A 22,663-nucleotide genomic window follows, 5' to 3' on the forward strand; every position below is an offset into this window, starting at 1 on the left:
ATACGCTTCTGACAAGTGATACACCCACTATCCTGGAATGGTGTAGATTATATGGAGGTCTTAAGGGTGAAGCCTCTAGATGGTATAAATTGCTGAAAAGGTCTAATTACCACAGCCCTAATGCACTATATAGTATATGGGCTCATGACACCTCTGTACACCTCTCCCCTATGGAATGGGAATCCCTATGGCTCAGAGCCTTTGGTTCGCTAAAGGCAGCATCTTTCAAACAATTGGTACTTTTTATGTATCACAAAGCTTACTGGACCCCATATAGATTGTCGAAAGTTTCATCTACTGTCTCCAATTTGTGTTGGTCTTGTTCAGCTGATGTAGGTACCTTAACCCATATGATATTCTCTTGCAGTCTTTTAAAAACATATTGGACTAAAGTTTGGACTACTATATGTGACATTCTATCTATTTCAGATCCTCTCGATTATTCCATAATTATTTTAGGTAGTGTGGCTTTAACTTCGAAATTAGACAAAAATGGTGTTAAACTCTTGCACTGCTTATTATTAATTGCACTCAAGACTATATTATCACACTGGAAAGACTTTTCAACCCTTAATTACCACGAATGGTGGAACACTGTTTGTATGTATGCGAAATATGAAAAATCGATCGCAGAAAGAGACACCCTCTTGTTTTCTTCATACACAAAGATGTGGTCATACTTATTGTCTTATGCTGAACGCTCTCCTTAACACATATTAATGTGTACATATTTATATTGCACAAATACGGTACCTTGCCTGTTTAAATACATGTCTGTTTACTTTAATGCTTGTAATCTTGAAAGCGTGACAGTTCTCCTTGTTGTCTTATTCTGTTAATTTTATTGTATTTCTTTATTTGAAACTTCAATAAAACTTATTGAACACAAAAAAAAACAATGTTTTGTAGAGGCTAAAAATTTTATAAAACGAAGTGAACTTAAATGACATAGACTAGACAAACTGGAAGGTGAGGATAGTAGGGGAAGGAGGGGAGAAGTTACATAATTTAGTTAAGAAGGAGAAAGTGGGGAGGGGATAGAACGAGAGGGATAGGGTAGCATTGTCGAAGCAAATACTTACTCGCGGTAAGAGGCAGAAAAAAGAAAAAAGAGAAAAAAGAAAAAAAAAAAAAAAAAAGAGGAAGACAAGAGAGATGAAAAGGGATGATCTAGGTTCAATCGAAAGCGTCTTGAAATAAGAAGGTCTTTAAGCCAGTCTTGAATTTGATTAAGTTTTGTTCGTCCCGTAGGTATTGTGGAAGAGAGTTCCATAGTGTGGGTGCAGTTACTGCAAAATTGGTTTTTCAGGTGTAATAGAATTCTTTTAGAGATGGAATGAAAAGGAGTTTTTGGTCAGTGGATCTTAACGTGCGAGGGGAACATTGTGGGATTAGTAGTTTATCAAGGAATAGTGGTTGATGGAAGAGTTTAATTTTAAAGGAAAGTAAGATGATTTTGTAGGTGATGCGGTGGGTGATGGGGAGCCAATGAGCCTCTTTAAGAAGAGGAGTAACATGTTCGAATTTACCTTTTTTGTATATTAGTTTTATTGCAGAATTTTGTATTAATTGTAGTCGTCGTAGTTCTTTTTGAGGGAGTCCGTTAAGAAGGGAGTTACAGTAGTCTAAGTGGGAAATGACTAGGGAATGAATCAAGATGTTGATTGAGTCAGTATCTAAGATAGAACATAATGATCGAATAATACGAAGTTTAAAAAAGCAGATTTTTACTACCGAACTTATGTGGTCGTGAAAAGTAAGCTCTCTATCGAAGATAACACCAAGGAGTTTTATTTTGGTTTCCATTTGTAATGGTAGAGATTTGATTGAGATTGTTCCTAATAATGATTCAGATGTTTTGATTGGAAGAAGGAGCCCGCAAGATTTATCAATATTAAGTGAGAGTTTGTTTAAATATAACCAGTCACTTATGATGTTCAATTTATTATTTATTTCTTTTATGTCTGAAATGTTAGTAGTATTAATTGGGTGAAGGAGTTGTATGTCGTCGGCATAGGCGTAGATTGTAAATCCTATAGATTGCGCCAAAGTAAGAAGAGGAGATAGAAATATGTTGAAGAGTAAAGGAGATAAGATTGAACCTTGTGGGATTCCGAATGTTTGTGGTATGGTTGAGGCAGTTTCATTTTTTGCTTGAACTTTGGAGCAGCGTTCGTGAAAATAGGATATGAACCAAGAAAGGGCACAACCTGTAATACCGCAGTCTTATCACGCCTTCTGGAAGCGCATTCCAGGTGTCCACCACCCGTTGGGTGAAGAAAAACTTCCTAGCATTGGTTTTGAATCTGTCCCCTTTCAACTTTTCCAAATGCCCTCTTGTTCTTTTATTTGTTGAAAGTTTGAAGAATCTGTCCCTCTCCACTTTCTCTATGCCCTTCATGATCTTGTAGGTCTCTATCATGTTCCCTCTAATTCTCCTCTTCTCCAGGGAAAAGAGACCCAGTTTCTCCAGTCTCTCAATGTATGAAAGGTTTTCCATACCCTTTATCCGACGTGTCGCTCTCCTCTGAACCCTCTCGAGTATCGCCATATCCTTCTTGAGGTACGGCAACCAATATTGGACGCAGTACTCCAGATGCGGATGCACCATCGCCCAATACAACGGCAGGATAACTTCTTTCGTTCTTGTTGTAATACCCTTCTTGATTATACCTAGCATTCTATTCGCTTTCTTAGCGGCCGCCATGCACTGTGCCGACAGCTTCATTGTGTTGTCCACCATTACTCCCAAGTCCCTTTCCTGGTTACTCTCGCTCAATAACATCCCTCCCATCGTATAGCTGTATCTCGGGTTTCTGCTTCCTACATGCAATACTTTATATTTCTCTACAAAAACTTCATCTGCTATCTCGCTGACCATTCCTCTAGTTTATTCAGGTCCCTTGGTAGTTCCTCGCAGTCCTCTTTAGTCCGAGCACCACTAAATAGTTTGGTGTCGTCTGCAAATTTTATTATTTCGCACTTTGTCCCTGTTTCTATATCATTTATAAATATATTGAATAGCAGCGGACCAAGCACCAACCCCTGTGGAACACCACTCTTGACCCTCCTCCAGTCCGAGTAGTGGCCCTTTACTCCTACCCTCTGCTTCCTACCTGCCAACCAGTTCTTCATCCACATCACAACACAAGGGAAGGCAACTGGGTCTTTTACAGAAATGACAATAATCATTATACCTAAAGAGGACAAAGATCCTAACCGTGTCGGTAACTATAGACCAGTCGCCTTGATTAACGTGGATGCTAAGATCTACACTAAATTATTGGCCACCAGATTGCAGGAAGTCTTACCTTCATTGATCTCTGAGGACCAATCTGGATTCATGTATGGGCGACACTCCTCCAATAACACGCGCACTTTAACAAACATCATCTCCGTATGTCAATCACAGTCTAATAAACTTGCCTTTTTAGCACTGGATGCTGAAAAGGCTTTTGACAGAGTGGAATGGCCCTTTCTATTCGCAACTCTCTCAAAATTTGGCTTCCCCAAGCAATTCATTCAAATGATTAAGGTGTTATACTATGCCTCTACTACTAGATTATGCATTAATGGACATCTCTCTAATTCTTTCCGCCCTATGAGAGGAACTCAACAGGGATGCCCACTATCTCCACTACTGCATTGGAACTGTTGCTGGCTACTATCCGTGCAAATGACTCCATTAAGGGATTTGTCCATGCAGCACTGGAGATTAAACTATCAGCGTATGCTGACAACGTTATACTTTATGTGACCCCAGACTCCATTCCCTTTGTCTTGAATGTGATAGATAGCTATGCATTGGTTTCTGACTACAAGCTAAATACGACTAAATCTGAGTTAATGCCATTGAATTGTATTGAAGACAGACATGAAATGGTATCTCATGGTTTTATCTGGAATCTGGTTAAGATTAAATACCTGGGCATCTAAGTGGGACCCATGCTGGAAGATATGGAGTAGTATAACACTGATAATATTCTAAGCATTATCAAAGAATCCACTCATAAATGGTCCCCTCTTAAATTGACATGGTGGGGTCACTTACAAAGCATCAATATGATGTTATTACCTAAAATAAACTATATAAGTGGGGGCATACCATGGCCCGGTAAAGCAGCATGATAACCTTCTCCGATCTGTTCATGATTCCCTTCTTAATCATTCCAAGCATTCCATTTGCCTTAGATAGTGCTGGGGAGGAGCCAACTGTCTTGGTACATGTAGGTACTAGTAACACAGGAAAATATGCTCTTAGGTAGAAAGCTGAAATCCAGATCCTCCAGGGTAGCATTTTCATAAATGCTTCCCATTCCATGTGCAGGACCCAAGAGACAGTCAGAGCTCCAAAATTTCAATGTGTTGTTGAGATGATGGTGCAGGGTTGAGGGATTTAGATTTGATAGGAACTGGGCTACCTTCTGGGAAAGGAGGAACCTATTCAAAAAGGATGTACTCCAGGAACCAGGCTGCTGGCACTAACGTTTAAAAAGGAGATAGAGCAGTTTTTAAACTAAGATTGGGAGGGGGGAGGGGGAGCCAACAGTCGCCCAGGAGCAGATAGTTCAGTGTGGAGTATCCTTGAAGGATACTGCTGAATCAGAACATTTAGGGACTCCCAATAGAGAGGTTTCAATAATAGTGAAGGAAAGCCAAGAGTGTTTAAGAGAGAAGCAGAATAAAAATGTCAAGTTATCCCTGTCATCTTCTCAGCAGTCTGTAGATACAAGGAAAAAACACAATTTGAAGTGTCTATATACAAATGTTAGGAATCTAAAAAAATAAAGTAGGAGAGTTAGAGCATATAGCATTGAATGATGAGGTAGATATAATAGGCATCTCAGAGACCTGGTGAAAGGAGGACAATCAATGGGACACTGGGAACCTGGGTACAAATTATATTGCAATGATAAGAGTAGAAAAAATTGGATGGGGGAGGGAGTTGTGCTATATGTTAAAGAAGGAATTGAATCAAACAAAATAAACATTCAGTATGACATAGCTAGCAGTGTGGAATCCATATGGATAGAAATTCCATGTGTGAAGGGAAGGACTATACGGGTAGAGTTATACTATCATCCCCTGGGACAGATGAGCAAACAGATGAAGAAATGTTTCCGGATATTTGGAAAGCTGGCAAATTGGGAGTCTTTGTAGCAGGAGCATGGCCCTCTCCTGCCTCTTTGCGGCCGCCTTCTAAAATGGCTGCCATGACCTCTCACAGCAGCTTGCAGTACTACAGGAAATGCAGCTGCAAGAGCTCGTGGCAGCTATTTTAGAAGGCAACCGAGAGGAGGCAGAAGTGAGAGGGTCGTGCTTCTGCAACAAAGACTCCCGGTGGGATCATGGAGTTGGGAGGGAGATTAAAAGGATGAAGGACTGAAGAGCGATTCCATCAGACAGTCTCAGAGCCTTTTCTAGGCCAGCTGCCTCCAAGGAAAGAGAAAGTTGCAACATCAGAGGCAGGCTGGCCTAGCAAAGGCCCTGAGGTTGCCTGACGGAATCACTAAAGTAACGCTAGCGGCAGCTGTGTGTGGAAGTTAAAAGCACAGTGAGCTGCCACTGCTAATCCAGGAGAGCTGGGAAGAGAAAACAATGGTGGAAGGTGGGAGACCTACAGTGCCGTGCTGTGTACCCCCTGATAATGGTGAGCATACCCCCTGGGGCATGCATACTGCATGTTGAGAACCTCTGCTTTAAAGAATTGAAAAAGGATCCCATTGAAGAAAATAAGAAGAGACATAAGCACTGGTATGTTAGATGCAAAGTATTGATAAAGAAAGCTAAACAAGAATATCAAGAACAACTTGCCAAAGAGGAAAAAACTCATTGTAACATTTTTTTTAAGTACATCAAAAGCAGAAAACCTATGAGGAAATCCATGGACCTTTGGATGATCAAGGAGTACAATGTGCACTCAAGGAGGATAAAGCCATAACTAACGTGACCATTTATTTTTTTCATCAAAATGGAACATTAATTAATTGTCAGTCCTGCCCCCAATACTGCTCTAGCCCCTCCCCAACCCCACCCTAGACCCGCCCCCCAATCCCGCCCCCAATTTCTTCCATTCATTTTTCATGTACATATAATATCTTATTAATTCATAATGGTAATCATAAAATTTTAAAAAACAGAAAGCACACTATACGCAGAGAAAATATTAATTATCATTTACACCTCCCTCCCTATTCGTGGGGGTTAGGGGCAGAGCCGGCCCACGAATAAGTAAAAATCTCGAATAACTTTTGGCTGGCGCTTCCCACCCCCCCCTTACCTGGTGGTCTAGCGGTGATGCGGGGCAGGAGTGATCTTCCTACACTCCTGCCCCTTGCAGAGCTGTACTACTGAGTTCCTGTGGTCTCACGAGACTACAATAGGAACTCCCTGTTGTAGTCTCGTGAGACCACGGGAACTCACAGCACGGCTCTGCATGGGGCAGGAGTGTAGGAAGATCGCTCCTGCCCTGCATCACCGCTAGACCACCAGGTAAGGTCCATGCACCAATCGCACCCTCCACCGCCTCTGATTGCCTCCCTCCGCCTCCGATGGCCCCCCTACCCCCCCCCCCCCCCGCCACCTCTATTGCCTCCCTCCAAGTCCTAGGGCTGTTTTTTTTTCGATGCCAATGAGCGATTCTCAGGGGGGCTGGGGAAAAAATGCGGATAATCAAAACCGCAAACATCGAAACATCGAATAGGGAGGGGGAAGTGTATATTTGGGGGGTTTTCAAAGATGTCAAGGCAGATGACTTTAAAATATGCAATGTCACCTCAGTAACTATAGAAAAATAGACAAATATAGTGCAAAATATAGACAGCAGATATAAATTCTCAAAACTGACACATTTTGATCACTAAATTGAAAATAAAATCATTTTTCCTACCTTTGCTGTCTGGTGATTTCATAAGTCTCTGGTTGTGTTTCCTCCTGACTGTGCATCCTTTCTTTCATTTCTTTCTTTCTTTCTGCACTCAGGCCCAACAATTATCCCTTTCTATTCACTCCCTCCTTCCTTCCTCTTCTTAGTGCCCCCTCCTGTGTCCTTAGTGCCCCTAGTGCCTCTTTCCTATGTCCTTAGTGCCCCTTCCTATGTCCTTAGTACCCCCAGTGCCTCCTTCCCATGTCCTTAGTGCCCCTTCCTATGTCCTTAGTGCCCTCAGTACCCCTTCCTATGTCATTAGTGCCCTCAGTGCCTCCTTCCTATGTCCCCCTCACTGCCTTCCAGCCTTTGTCCCAGCCCCTCCCCCTAAGCCTACCTGCCTGCCTACCTCCCTCCCTCCCTGCCATGCCAAAGCCTGCCTGTTTACCTCCCTCCCTCCCTACCGCACAAGTGCACCCCTTCCCGACCTGCTGCTCGTGCCTGCGTCAGCTCTTTCTCTGACATCATTTCCTGGACTCACGCCTTGGATGTCAGAGGAAGATCCGATGCTGGTGTGAGCAGCAGGTCGGGATTGCTACTTGTGTCGGGAACCTTAAAGAGGCACAGGGGAAGGGAAGGGGACCATGCACGAGCAGGAGGGGGCAGGGAAAAAGCAGGTGGGGAGGAGAAGAGGGTGGGGGATGGGTGCTACCCCAGGCACTTCTCACTCTCACCACTGCTGGGTGTCATCATGGACAGTACACTGAAACTTTCCACTCAATGTGCGGCAGTAGCCAAAAAAGCAAACAAGATGCTAGGAATTATTAGAAAAGGATGGTAAACTAGACTAAGTATGTTATAATGCCTCTGTATCGCTCAATGGTGCGACCTCACCTTGAGTATTGCATTCAGTTCTGGTCTCCTTATCTCAAAAAAGATACAGCGAAAGTAGAAAAGTTTCAAAGACGAGCAACCAAGATGATAAAGGGGATGGAACTCCTCTCGAATGAGAAAAGACTATGCAGGTTTTTGCAATTAAAAATGTATTGGCATGTTCTCAGTATTCATAGTACTTTCCAATATCTCCCTTGGTTTGCGTTCTCTCAGAACTGCAACCTGAAGGAATGCTTGACACGATCTTATTACACGAGCACAGACAGAAACATTTTGAACACTTCACAAGGTCATCGCCATGTGGTCACTGCTCAATTTGTAAATATGCTGTACATTCTGATGTTATTACATTATCAGCTGTTTCTTTTCAGATTAAATTCTACACATCCACAGCAGTGGTTTACCTGATTTGGTGCCCCCGCAAAAAAAAGTATGTGGGACACACCTCTCGTATTATTTGCCTAAGGATTCAAGAACACTTAAACAGGAGACGTACAGGGGTTCAGTAAACCCAATTAGTGTCACAATGGGAAAATTTTTCCCATAACATACAGAACTTGAGATATGCAGTACTAGAAGCCTCCTCTCTGCCTCGTGGTGGTGTCTTGTCCAGAATGCTTTGGAGGAAGGAACATTGGATTTACCATTTGAATACTATACATCCGGCAGAATGGAACCAGGAGGTGGAGTGGTGGGCATTTTTGGGACTATAGTTCTTAATCAGGTTTTTAGAAAGGCGTTGAAGACATTTGTTTGATAAATGCCAGCGTCAGCTCTTCCTCTGATGTCACTTCCTGGACCCACACCTAGGAAGTGACATCAGAGGAAGAGCCGACACTGGTATGACAGCAGCTTGGGGGTTGCTGCTCGCATCAGGAACATTACAGAGGTATGGGAGAAGGGAAGTAGCGTGTGCACAGCAGGAGGGGGTGGGGAAGAAGCATGGGGGGAGGCGAAGAAGAGGCCGGGGAGGGGTGCTACCACCCCAGGTGCCTCTCACCCATGCTATGCCACTGAGTCATTCACATTAATATTTATTTATGAGGCATTAGCATACTAAGAACACTGTTGTGCTATGATTAGAGTATTGAAGATAACCACTAGTTCCTTGTAACTTCAGGGTTATTTCTTGCAAAAACCTGATCTATGAGCACAACTATAAGAGGTTTTTAAAATGATATATTTTAATTACAGGGTAGGCAGCAAGCTAATTGAGATGTGGCGTAAGCAGTTACGTGCCACAGCTGTTAAAGGCTTTTTGGTGGGCTTTTAAGAAGCGATCCCCATTCCTGGTGTTCTATCCTCCCCCCTCTTCCCTTTAATTAATTTGTTTTTAATGATGTAATTATTAACTTTCCCTTCCCTCTTTACCCTTAAGCTCATGTTCATATTTGTAATTTGTCTATTTAATGTTCACATTTCCCCCCCACTACAAAAAATTATTTTAACCTTTCATTTTTAGCATTGTAAACTGGCCAGGTGCACGTCGATGGTCAGTATATCAAAATTAATTAAACTTGAATTATCTTTTTTATGAAGAGATTTACCCAAAACAGTTGTTTGGTTTCCTTTAACCAGGGTACAGTCAGAGTTGATGCACGAGAGGAACTTAAAGGGCTCAAAGCTGCATATGTATTTCATATGCATATGCATATGTAAAGTGCTAATGTATTTCTTGGGTACTCTGGCCCATTTTGTTTGAGCTCCTTGAAAATCAGACATAAAGATTTTTAAATGTAGCCCTGTAGGGTACTGTGCTGTAGTTTTTGCAGGATGGGTGTGATATGGTCACACCGCTTGCAAACTTCAGCTGTGCTGCAACATTCTGAATTAGTGCAAATTCTTTGTGGCCTGACCAATATTACAGTAGTCGAGGCATGATAATTTCATGGCATGTAATTTGCAGTTGCCACAGCCACAGGTGATAGAAACAGTTTTAAAGGCTGCTTGAATTTGCAAGATCAAAGTGCATGATAAGTCAAGCAATAGCCCAAGATTCATGACCTGTGATTTTAGGGAAAGTCCATATCCCAAATGGTATTTTGAAGTGAGGTTGCTGTCCACGTGACTTAGAAACCTATAGAATAGCTGTTTTACTTGGATCCAGGCATCGTTTGCTCATAAGAACATAAGAACATAAGAGGTTGCCTCTGCTGGGTCAGACCAGAGGTCCATCTCGCCCAGCAGTCTGCTCCCGTGGCGGCCCATCAGGTCCATGACCTGTAAGGTGATCCTTGTCTAAAACCCTTTAATCTCCTTTATCGTTCTATCTATACTCTTTCATAATCCTATCCCTACCTCAATCTGTATCCCTTAATCCCCGTATCCTTCAGGAATTTATCCAGTTCTTCTTTGAAACCCCGTAGTGTACTCTGTCCTATCACAACCTCCGGGAGCGCATTCCAGGTGCCCACCACCCTCTGAGTGAAAAAGAATTTCCTAGCATTGGTTCTAAACCTGTCCCCTTTCAATTTCTCTGAGTGCCCCCTTGTTATTGCGATTCCCAATAGGCTGAAGAATCTGTCCCATTTGAATCTGTACCCATTTCTAAGTTGATGTTAGAGAGGCAATCAATTTACTCAAAACTGTGGGAGATCTGGTTCAATGGGTATATGTAACCGCTTATATATCATTATAGAATTGTGTGTCCACCCACTGAAGAAGCTCTGCTACAGACTTGAAGTAACAATTAAATAAATTAGTTGACAATATGGATCCCCCATGGCACCCCGCATTTCAGTGCCTAAGTTCATGATGTGCTGTTGAACAGAACCGATTGTTGTCTGCCTGACAGGATTTGAACCATGCAAATACTGTGCTACCCTTATCTGTTTTCCATCAGCTGTGTAAGCATATTATTGACCACAGTGATGAAAGCTGCTGAGAAATCCAGCAGCGCTAGTATTGAGGCGGATGCCCTGTCACTGTTTCTATGGAAATCGTCAAGTACTGAATTCAAGGGAAACTCAAGTTTGTCAAGACTGTATAATTCAGTTTATTTATTTTGCTGAGAACAGCAAGAGTCTCCAGATTTTAGTTTTTGTCTGTCTTCTTCCCCTTGTCAGAGGCTTTTTGGTTCCTCTTTTCTTTTTTTCCCCTCATCTCTTTTTTAGGCTTGTTTTGCTAGAGCGATTGTGCCTGTCAGAGAGAATTCATCTGTCTGCCCATTACCATGTATAGGTTTGTTTCCACAAACTTATGTATACAATAAAGAAAGAAGCATAGAAAAAATCAGTGGTTTGGAAGTTGCAGAGATATTTGGATTCCACCACCCAAAGATGAGTACAAATATGATGATAAAATCTGTACTGTGGTGATCCAAACCTCCATAGCACAAAAAAAGGTTTTAAAAAAGTCATGATTTAAATTTCCTGATGACATCATCAGCCAAGGGTTTGGAAGAAGTTAAGCTAGGTAAATTTCTTTGCTAGCTTGTCAAAAAATTTTGATTGGTGAAGTGCCACCTGTTTATTTTTCTGTCCCTACCCAAGGCCACTGTGTCTGTCCAAACAGAGGGGCTGTTCTTCTGCTCCTAGATTATAATAAATCCCTAAACAAATTATTTTCAGATTATGTAGCATTCTGCTCATTTGAAGGAACCAAACCAAGATGGTCTCATTTGCCATATTTTACCATTTCTTTTAAAATAGACGCACATCTCTAGAAGAAGGGGAAACGTTTCATTTTGCCGCACTGAACTATGCACTTTTTAACTTATGTTTTTGTATGCGGAATAAAGTTGCCATTGTATTCTTATGTATCAAGAGAAATATTCTGAACTTTAAACTGAAAAAGATTGTTGCAGGAAAACTGAAACCGGATCACAGACTGATGACATGATGTCAAGTTGACAGAAATGTTTTATACTAGTGAATGAATTATTAGCCTTACATTTGTGAACTTATAGATGTTATTTATTTTCCTAGCACCTTAATTAAGAAAAATTGACATTTGTCAACTACCATGGCACTACCCCAAAATTGTGACCCATGGCCACTCTAGCCTTATATTCAGGGCTATTCTGTGATACCATGACTACAAAAACTGATGATAACACCACTGGAAAATTTGGAATTTGGGTGAAAATTGTACATAAGAACAGCCTTATTGGGTCAAACCAATGATTCATCTAGCCCAGAATTCCATCTTCACGGAGCCAGTCCAAGTAGCAAGTACCTGGCAAAAACCCAAATAATAGCAGCAGTCCATGCCACCAATCCAGGGCAAGCAGTGGCTTCTCCCATATCTGTCTCAACAGCAGACTATGGATATTTCCACCAAGAACTTGCCAAACCTTTTTTTAAAAAAAGATTCAGGAGACATTCTGCTAATATTCTCTTTTTAAAAAAAAAATAAAATTGATTGAATTTTAAAAATACAGAAATGTATAGATAAACAGCAGAAATACAGTTCTACATTGCAGAAATGTATATAAAGCATATCAATAATACGGTTCATAGACAAAACCGCGGAAGACAAAGGCGCGCGCCGACAACTGAGCACAAGACGGAGGCGCGCGCCGAAGAAAATGACAGTTTTTAGGGGCTCCGACGGGGGTTTTTGTTGGGGAGCTCCTCCACTTTACTTAATACAGATTGCGGCGGCGTTGTGGGTGGTTTGGGGGTTGTAACCCCCCTCGTTATACTGTAAACTTAACTTTTTCCCTGTTTTTAGGGAAAAAGTGAAGTTTTCAGTAAAATGTGGGGGGTTACAACCCCCCAAACCCCCCACAATGCCCCCACAACGCGGCGCGATCTGTATAAAGTAAAGTGGGGGGGTTCCCCCCCACACCCTCCCGTCGTAGCCCCTAAAAACAGTTATTTTCTTCGGCGCGCACCTCTGTGCTGCGCTCAGTTGTCGACGCGCGCCTTTGTCTTCCGCGGTTTTGACCTGACACCCAATAATACAATACTACAACAGAATAAGCTGTGTACTCTCAAAGCATAATAAGGTCAATTAATTTTATCATTGAAGTACTTACAGAACTCATCTAGAGGGGCCCACGTTCTAGTAAAATTAGCAATATTATTTTGCTTAATTGCTATTATTTCCTCACATAGGCGTCGGAACAGGGGGGGCCATAGGGGCTGTGGCCTCCCCAAAAATTGCCCGGCATTGGGGGGAGCAAACAGGGCAGCTGCCCTATCTCACGCCGTAGCATGCAAGCAACTTCACCCATGTTCTGGGGCTCTAATGTTGTGTTTGCCGGCTTCCCAACCCTTCTTCAACAAAGCCGGAAGTTACATCATGAGGGGGGAGGGAGGAGAAGCGAAGCCGGCAAGCACAGTGTTAGAGTCCCAGAGCATGGGTGAAGTTGCTTGCTGGCTAGGGGGCCGTCGGCAGGAGCTAGGACAGGGAGGGAGGCATTCAACTCGCTGCTCCTGCTTGCTTCAGGCCTTCCTCGCTGCCGGTCCTGCCTTCGCGGAAACAGAAAGTAGGTGGGAGCTGGTAGCGAGGAAGGCCCGAAGCAAGCAGGAGCAGCGAGTTGTAAATGCTGTACTGCCAATGGCTCTGTGAAATCGGGGAGGGGGGGAGAGAAATGCTGCCAATGGCTGTGTGAGACCATGGGGGGAATGCTGCAGCAGCACCCAATTGGGGAGAGAGAGGGAAAGAGGGAGAAATAAAACCAGGGAAAAGGGGGGGGGAGAGAAATGCTGCTGTTGCACCCAATTGGGAAGAGAGAGGGAAAGAGGGAGAAGGAAGACCAGGGAAGGGGTGGGGGGGTGGGGGAGAGAAATGCTGCTACTACACCCAATTGGGGAGAGAGAGGGAAAGAGGGAGCAGGAAGACCAGGGAAGAGAAATGCTGCTGCTAAGCCCAATTGGGGGGAGAGAGAGGGAAAGAGAGAGAAGGAAGAGAAATTCTGTTGTTGCACCCAATTGGGAAGAGAGAGGGAAAGAGGGAGAAGGAAGACCAGGGAAGGGGGGTGGGGGAGAGAAATGCTGCTACTACACCCAATTGGGGAGAGAGAGGGAAAGAGGGAGCAGGAAGACCAGGGAAGAGAAATGCTGCTGCTAAGCCCAATTGGGGGGAGAGAGAGGGAAAGAGAGAGAAGGAAGAAAAATTCTGTTGTTGCACCCAATTGGGAAGAGAGAGGGAAAGAGGGAGAAGGAAGACCAGGGAAGGGGGGTGGGGGAGAGAAATGCTGCTACTACACCCAATTGGGGAGAGAGAGGGAAAGAGGGAGCAGGAAGACCAGGGAAGAGAAATGCTGCTGCTAAGCCCAATTGGGGGGAGAGAGAGGGAAAGAGAGAGAAGGAAGAGAAATTCTGTTGTTGCACCCAATTGGGAAGAGAGAGGGAAAGAGGGATAAGGAAGAGAAATGCTGCAGTTGCACCCAATTGGGGAGAGAGAGGGAAAGAGGGAGAAGGAAGATCAGGGAAGAGAAATGCTGCTGTTGCACCCAATTGGGGAGAGAGAGAGAAAGAAGGAGAAGGAAGACCAGGGAGGGGAGAGGAGAGTAACAAGATGTCCAAGCCAATGGGAGGGAAAGGAAAGAAAATACCAGACCATGGGGGGAAGGGAGGGATGCCAGGGCATGGGGGAGAGAAGGAGACAGATGCAAGACTAGGGGAAATGAAGGAAGGAGGGAGGAATGAAGAGAAAGGAAGGAGAGAGATGCCAGTGCATGTGGGGGGGGGGGAGGAGGAGTGAAGGGAAACTAAGGAGACACATGCCAGACCAGAAGGATAGGAAGGATAGGAGGTGCCAGAGCATGGAGGGAGACAAGAGAGATGCCAGACCATGGGGTGGAATGTGAAGGAAGGAAGGAATAAAAAGAGAAGAGAGAGATGCCAGAGCATAGGGGAGGGGGTGGAGACAGAAAAATGGAGAGGGGGTGAAGCTGAAATGAATCATGTACAAAGAAGAGAAGGGTCATAGGATATACAATTTATTGAAGGGACATAGAAAGAGGGAAGATGCCATATGCAAGACAGGGCGGACACTGGATGGAAAGGGCAGAGAGGGCGGACAGTGAATGGAAGGGGCAGAGAAGGTGGACAGTGGATGGGGTAGAGAGAGAGGCAGAGGCTGGGTAGAAGGGGCAAAGAGAGAGGGCAGATGTTGCATGGAAGGGAGAGAGGACAAACACTGCATAGAAAGAAGAGCGAAGAGAAGATGATTAAAGCAGAAACGACAAAAGGTAGAAATAATTTTTTTGTTGCTTTTTGTAGAATCAAGTAGTATTGATAAAAATTTATACATAGGAAATGGAAACAAGGCAATTTTTTGGTGATTGTTTTGTATCAGTCTTTTCAAATTTACAACTACTACCACTATTTACATCTACTGTCTTAATATTTTACACAGTATTAGGGGACATGTGTATGCAGGTGGGGGCATTGTATGCAGAGTCTTGCATCTTAGGGTTTCATTTTTATATATTAGTACTTTTAGTTTGTGGTCACATATTTGCTTAGGGGTATCTGTGTTCTGGTAGGAATGAATGTTTAAAAGCATACAGTGTGCTTTGTGTAGTTTAATTTTGTAGTTAACCATTATGTGTTGTTAATAAGATTATATTGTATGTATATATGAAAAATGAATGGAAAAAATTGTATTGCAATTAGTTCTATTATAGGGGCGAGGTCTTGGGACGGAGACTGAGCAGATATTGGGCAGATTTGGGGGCAGAGCTTTCAGGCCTCCCAATAAAAAAGCGTTTTGCTGCCTATGTTTCCTCTTATTTCCTAAAAACACAGAGATGGTTCCACCATTCAAGGAAGTTAAGCTTAGAGTTATCTTTCCAATTGCAGATAATATGATCAATGGCTAGCGCAATCATAGAATCAAAGATTTTATTGAATGATGCTGGTAACGAGATATCTAGGCTTGTGGAATGCAGTATGATAGATTTATATGACAAAGGTAACACATTATTATTCATATGCATTATTGTTTGAATTCTGGACCAAATACCTGACCAATAAATTTGCATATCAGGGCATGTATAAAGAAAGTGCAAGAGAGTTCCAGGTTGCTGATGACAAGACCAACATTCTGCTGATATTCTAATGCAGGAGTGGCCACACTTTTTTGGCTTGCGAGCTACTTTTAAAATGATCAAATCAAAATGATCTATCAACAATAAAATTTAAAAAAAACACAAAGTGTCCATTATGAGAATTTATATTTGCTGTCTTTATTTTGCACTATGGCCCCCTTTTACTAAACCGTGATAGTGGTTTTTAGCGCAGGGAGCCTATGAGCGTTGGGAGCTGCGAAGGGGCATTCAGCTCAGCTCCCTGTGCTAAAAACCGCTATCACGGTTTTGTAAAAGGGGAGGGGGTATATTTGTCTATTTTTGTATAGTTGTTACTGAGGTGACATTGCATATTTTAAAGTCATCTGCCTTGACCTCTGAAAAAAACCCCAAATACAAATGATAATTAACAATTTTGATCACTAAATTGAAAATAAAATCATTTTTCCTACCTTTTTGTCTGGTGATTTCAAAGTCTCTGGTTGCACTTCCTTCTTCTGTAAAGCCAATGTTTCTTTCTTTCTGCTTTTCTTTCCCTTTCCCCCTGCCCCCCAAGCCATTGTGCCAATTTCTCCACTTCCCCGATTCTTTCCCTACCCCTACCCCCCCAAAGCCACCATGCCAAGTTCTCCCTGCTGCTTCCCCGAACCTGGCCTGGTGCGTACAAGCACCGGGCCCACAAGACTTCACCTCCAACATCAATTCTAATGCCAGGCAGCGATTGGCTGGCTCAGAACTTCCTCTCTGATGTCAGAATTGACGTCGGAGTGAAGTCTTGTGGGCCCGGCGCTTGTACGTACCAGGCCTGGTTCGGGGAAGCAGTAGGGAGAACTTGGCATGGTGGCTTTTGGGGGGGGGGGGTAGAGAAAGAATCGGGGAAGTGGAGAAATTGGCACGATGGCTTGGGGGAGCAGGGGGAGAGAGAAAGAAAGACAGGCAGGTAGCACTGATAAAAGAAAACTTTGATGAACATTTTGAAAGAAACGAACTTCTGATAACCAGCCAACATGGTTTCTGCAAGGGGAGATCGTGCCTAACGATCTTATTGCACTTCTTCGAAGGAATTAGCAAACGGATAGGGGAATGGGCGATGAGATGGCAGATGAAGTTCACCGTTGAGAAATGTAAAGTATTACATGTGGGAAACAGAAACCCGAAGTACAACTATACGATGGGGGGGGGGGGGGATGTTAGTAAATGAGAGTACCCAAGAAAGGGACTTGGGGGTAATGGTGGACATGACAATGAAGCCGATGGCACAGTGCGCAGCAGCCACTAAGAAGGCAAACAGAATGCTAGGCATAATCAAGAAGGGTATTACAACCAGAACGAAAGAAGTTATCCTGCCATTGTATTGGGCGATGGTGGGTCCGCATCTGGAGTACTGCATCCAATATTGGTCGAGAGGGTTCAGAGGAGAGCAACGCGTCTGATAAAGGGGATGGAAAACCTTTCATACGCTGAGAGATTGGAGAAACTGGGTCTCTTTTCCCTGGAGAACAGGAGACTTAGAGGGGATATGATAGAGACTTACAAGATCATGAAGGGCATAGAGAGAGTAGAGAAGGACAGATTCTTCAAACTTTTGAATAATAAAAGAACAAGAGGGCATTCAGAAAAGTTGAAAGGGGACAGATTCAAAACGAATGCTAGGAAGTTCTTCTTTACCCAACGTGTGGTGGGAATGCGCTTCCAGAGAGCGTAATAGGGTACTGGTACTGGGGTACTGGGGTACTGGGGTTCAAGAAAGGATTGGACAATTTCCTGCTGGAAAAGGGGATAGAAGGGTATAGATAGAGGATTACTGCACAGGTCCTGTACCTGTTGGGCCGCCGCGTGAGTGGATTGCTGGGCACGATGGACCTCAGGTCTGACCCAGTGGAGGCATTGCTTATGTTCTTATGTCATGTCTATCTGTCTAAATTAGTTGTAAGCTCTTCTGAGCAGGGACCGTCTATAAATGTACAGCACTGTGTACTCTTTTCAGCGCTATATAAATGATAAAAACTCACTTGTTCCTAAAGCATCTAGACAACTGATCCTCTCTTCTCTCTCCCCTCTATAGCGATTAACTTGTCCTTTTGATCTCTCTCTCCTCAACAATAAATTTCCTGTCCTATTAATTCTCTTTCTTCCTCCCCTCTTAAAGTCAATCAATTTGTTACCTTTGCTTAATCTTTTGTAAACCGCATAGAACTTCACGGTATTGCGGTATATAAGCTGTTATTATTATTATTATTATAAGTAGTGGTAGTAATGTTTATAAAGTTTCCAATGGATGAAATGCTCCATATTTTTGTGTCTTTCCATACATAAACCTTCTCCAATCAGAACTTTGCAGCCAGTTATGAGGTGAGTCTGAATTCAACTGCCTGAAATTTGAGAGATTTCTGAGTACTGTACTTTATTTTTCAACAGGAGGGAGCTCCAGCAATATTGAGCTCACAAAACAGTTAAGCTCTTAATTAATGAAATCCCAGAATTCATTAAGCCAACAGCTCAGTACTGTCGAAGACTTCATGAATGTATTGAGGTTGAAGGAGGACACTGAACACAAATTATGAATTATTTGTAAGGAAGAGCAGTATATCAATTAAAACTAGCCATAAACTATAATTAAAACCATTATAATAAATCAAAACTTTTCTTGGGTATAATCTGAAGGAATAAAATTTGACAGTCATGGTGTCATTTATACCTGAAAGGTTCTGAAAGAAAGTATGAGACCCAGGGATCATATTTAGCAATCTATCACACATCCATAACTATTTCCATGGGGGGAGGGGGGAACTAATGGGATCTTTATCCCTGAGCTTAATAATCTGATTTGTTAAAAGCAAAGAATCAGGCTTTGTTGGCGCTGAATAGCAGATAGTTCAAGCATCCTGCCTGTTGCAGGAATTTACTGGATTGGTGACCTGTCTCCAGCTCTCTTGCGTGGAAGGTAGCAGGAGCAATGCAGTTGAACAGCTATTGGCTAATGTTGAGGGACTTACAGAGCCTTGATTAAAAGATGAGAAGAGAAGGTAGGTGACAACTGTTAGCGTAGTCCTGCACTAGCCATTAGTACACAGTAATTTCCATACAGTTCATGCAGTGCATTAAGTAGGCCCTATCTGAGGCCTGGAGGGAGAAATTGAGAAGACGATGGCCCTACCATTCAACCCACTGGTTTACTCTTGAGTTTTCTATTCTAATTGTACTTCTGATATAGTAAGGAATTTTAGCGGCCGACAAAAGAGCAGAAGAATTGAGTCCAAAATAGGTTTTATTCACCAGCAGCAATATCCAGAGTGCCCGGATCTCCACACAGGAGCTCACCTCACAACATTACTCCCTGATGGTCCAAGTGTTTCAAGTTTCTTTATTTTTGATATACCATTTATCAAATAGGTATCTAAATGGATTAGAATAAAATGAAATTTAAAAGAAAATAAATAAAATGAAAGATATAGCATATCTAGAGTTAAAAAAATAAAATAGAAAATAAATAAAAAGGGAGTTTGAATGGACCAACGTACACGAAACGAGAGGGAGGAATTAAAGGTAAGTTAGTAAATACATCGAGATAAAAATAAAAGGGAGGACAGAGGAAGGAGGGTAGATACATTATGATAGGGCTCACTTCAAAAAAAACGTTTTTGTTTTTTCAAAAATACTTCCAAGAGCTACATGAGAATGATTGAAAGAGCTGGGATTAGAGATTATTTGCATCTTTAAAAAGAAAAGTCTTGAGTTTAGATTTGAATTTTTCTAGAGAGTTTTCTAGACGGAGATCCAATGGGAGGGCATTCCACAGAGAAGGAGCTGTGACCGAGAAAATGGATTTGCTAGTTGTTTCCTAAAATAGTTCACATATTGATGGAATAGTAACTAAGTTTTGATTATTGGATCTGTCTGGACTTCCCTGTCTACTGCCCCCTCACCTGGTAACATCTTCCAAATTGGTGGCACCAGACCCCTAGCAGTGTAACACTACCAGGGGGTCAGCCTACCAAATAAGTCAATACTTTAGAAGTATTGCCTTATTTGATAGCAGTGCATTCTAGTATGCCACTATGGGTCAAGTGCCACTATTTTGGCACCACAGGCTGGGAGTATTTTCATGGGGTCAAGGGGTTGTCTGTAGAGGCCCATTTGGGCAACTAGGGACTATTTTGGGAGATAGGTGGAGGGTCCAGGGGGAAGAAATCAGAGGTGTCAGGATGCCAAGGGCCAGTGGGTCACTAAGGAAATTTTGTGGGGGTAGGAGTAGGAGACTATGGGAGGAGGGATTGTGGAGTTTGGCAGATCTGTGTTTTTAAAATTTCTCTTCCTGTCAGTGTGTGAACCATTCTCCATTTGCAAATTGACAGCAAGGAAGACTTTATGCAGCAAATGGCTGTGTATTACTGTGGCAGCATGCACTGTGTTTTTCTGACCATGAACACTTTTCAATGCTGACAAAAATTTTGCCCTCCCCTCCTCTTAGTTTACAACATCAGAAGTAAAAGCATTTTTTATGGCATGTATTAGAATGCTGTGCGTTGGAGCTTCACTAGAGTTCTAAAGCAACACTCACTGAATTGAGACTTCTGCTTCGCCAGTCTGACCACAAAGTGGACTAGGTGTCCAACTAGAGGGACACAATTTGGGGTGTACAGTGTGAGTCTACAAATGACTCATCACTCATTGCTTGACCGTCCATACATGCTCAAGGCCCTGAGCTGATGGCAATGAGTCTTTTTTACATATTCTGACTGCCTCACCAGTGCCATTTAGGAAGGGAGGGAACAACATACTGAACACTAGGAGGGGAGGAAGTGCTGGACACTTTGAGGTGAGAGAGAAGAAAAGAGATATTGGAACATATTAAGGAGGGGAAATAGGGAAGGAGAGGGTGAGGAGGTAAAGAAGGAGAGATGCTGGACACCTTTGGGGGGGAGGGGATGATGCTAGACATGGGAGGGGAGCCACCCCTTGATGGGAGGGGCCTAGTGGTCAGAGCACCCTGAGGTTGTGGGTTCAAGCCTAGCGAGTCACTTAATCTTCCATTGCCCCAGGTACATTAGGTAGATTGTGAGCCCGCCAGGACAGATAGGGAAACATGCTCAAGTACCTTAATGTAAAAACCACTTAGACAATTGATAGGCAGTAGATAAGTAACAAACTTGGAACATTTGCCTGGTGTTTTAGGCTATTTATAAAATAATTCTTTACTGTTTAGCAAAAAGACTGGCAGAGCATATAGCCAGCCATCTCCTGCAGTCCACACAGAGAGGCTTTTTATAGCTCTGCCTTTGTTATTTCAATAAAGGGCCATTCCTGTGGAGCAGTGTGCTGCACAAATTACAGCAGATAATTCATTTTTATTTGCAAATCTCTAAAAACTTGTCTTATTGATCAGCATTACAGTTGTCCAAGTGCAGATAATCGAACTGGGTTTTAGACGTATCTAAAAACGACTTAGGCCTTCACAGTGCTGCAGTACACCCATAGCTAAAAGAGACGTTTTAGGAGGAGTGGTGAGGGTGGGATTTGGGCGGGACATGGGCTGTCCTAGACTTAGTCATACTGCATGTATAACTGAAAGTTTAACAACACTGCCAACTTGGATGTTGTGACTTAGGCCATCTAAAACCAGGTCTAAGTCACAAAGAAGGTATCTAAAGTGACCAGATAACCACTGCAGGGACAAAGTACAGATCCCTACACACTCCCCCAGTGATCACTGACACTCCCCCCCCCCCCCGGCCATAAAATTCATAATAAAAACATCACATATTTGCCTCCAGAACATCAGCACCTGGCAGCCTGGCATATGAAAGCCTAGTAGAGCTGCACAGGTGTGGCTTAAGTGGTCTGGGTGGGTGGGCTAGTGAACCATGGAGAGGAGAATCCAGGCCCATAAGCCACTCTAACTTCATGCATGGTGAAATATGTGCACCCCCCAAACCCTTATGTACTGCCATATAAGTGGCACCTGCAGCCATAAGGGCTATTGGGGTGGTGAACAGGTGGGTCTAGTAGGTTCTGGGGGTGTTTTGGGGGTCTCACCATGACCTATAAGGTTGTGGTGAGATGTGTATGTGGCACCCTTTTTGTGAAGTTCATAGCAGTGCCATGTAAGGTACCCCACTACTCTGGTGCAATGTTTGGGTGTCCAGTCCATCACTTTGCTGACCCCACCCACGTCCAAAAGATCTTTTTCTAGGCGTTTTTGACTTGGATGAATTTTTGGTTGAAAATGGGGTATAAAGATAGATGACAGAGGTCTGGACGATCATACGGCTGGATGTATAGTTAGACAATTTTTGGGAAAAAAATATTTTGGGCGTATTTTTTTTAAATGGACTTTTTCCATGTCCAACTTTGAGTGACTAGCGACTTAGGGCTAGATTCACTAACCTGACTTCCGTGGGTGACCTGCATGCGATTCCAGTAGGCCCGACCAATTCACAACAGGACAAAATTCAAATGAGGATGATCAGAGGAACGCCTCCCTCTGCCCGCTGATCGCTAGTATCCTGACGCATGCACAGACCATCTGCTTTCCCTGCAGATGGTCTGTGCATGCGTTTTGTGTCCATATTTTTTTTACACGCCCCGACTCTCCTGCTCTCCCCTTCCAGCCAAGCCCTGCTCTTGCCGCCCAAACTCCTGCTCTCTGCCGCCCTTCCCAAAGTGCAGCCCCGCTTTAAAACCACGGGGCTCACACTATGGGGAAGGGCGGCAGAGAGCAGGAAAGTCGGGGTGGCATCTGCATTATCATAGTGGTCTCCGATCTTGCTTCCACTGGCGCTGCTTTGGACGCAACTAATGTGCTGCCATTACCTTGCTGCTGCAGTGACCACTGAGGACCCCTTCTGATTATTAACATGCCATGCATGATATATTTTCAGCAAGCATACTGGGCCAGATCCGAAAAATCCGGCTGCTTC

The 22,663-nt window shown here is 43.3% G+C and overlaps 1 protein-coding gene across 1 annotated transcript in view; it reads right to left on the minus strand.

The window, feature by feature from the left end:
• APOBEC4 (apolipoprotein B mRNA editing enzyme catalytic polypeptide like 4) overlaps positions 1-22,240 on the minus strand; it is a 76,471-nt gene extending 54,231 nt beyond the window's left edge. The window contains exon 1 of the mRNA XM_033915425.1: positions 22,131-22,240. The gene's annotated coding sequence lies outside the window, so the exon portion shown is untranslated. The remainder of the gene's footprint in view (positions 1-22,130) is intronic.
• Positions 22,241-22,663: the final 423 nt, after the last annotated feature.

This window comes from Geotrypetes seraphini, chromosome 12 (assembly GCF_902459505.1).
Source record: "Geotrypetes seraphini chromosome 12, aGeoSer1.1, whole genome shotgun sequence".
Taxonomy (NCBI): domain Eukaryota; kingdom Metazoa; phylum Chordata; class Amphibia; order Gymnophiona; family Dermophiidae; genus Geotrypetes; species Geotrypetes seraphini.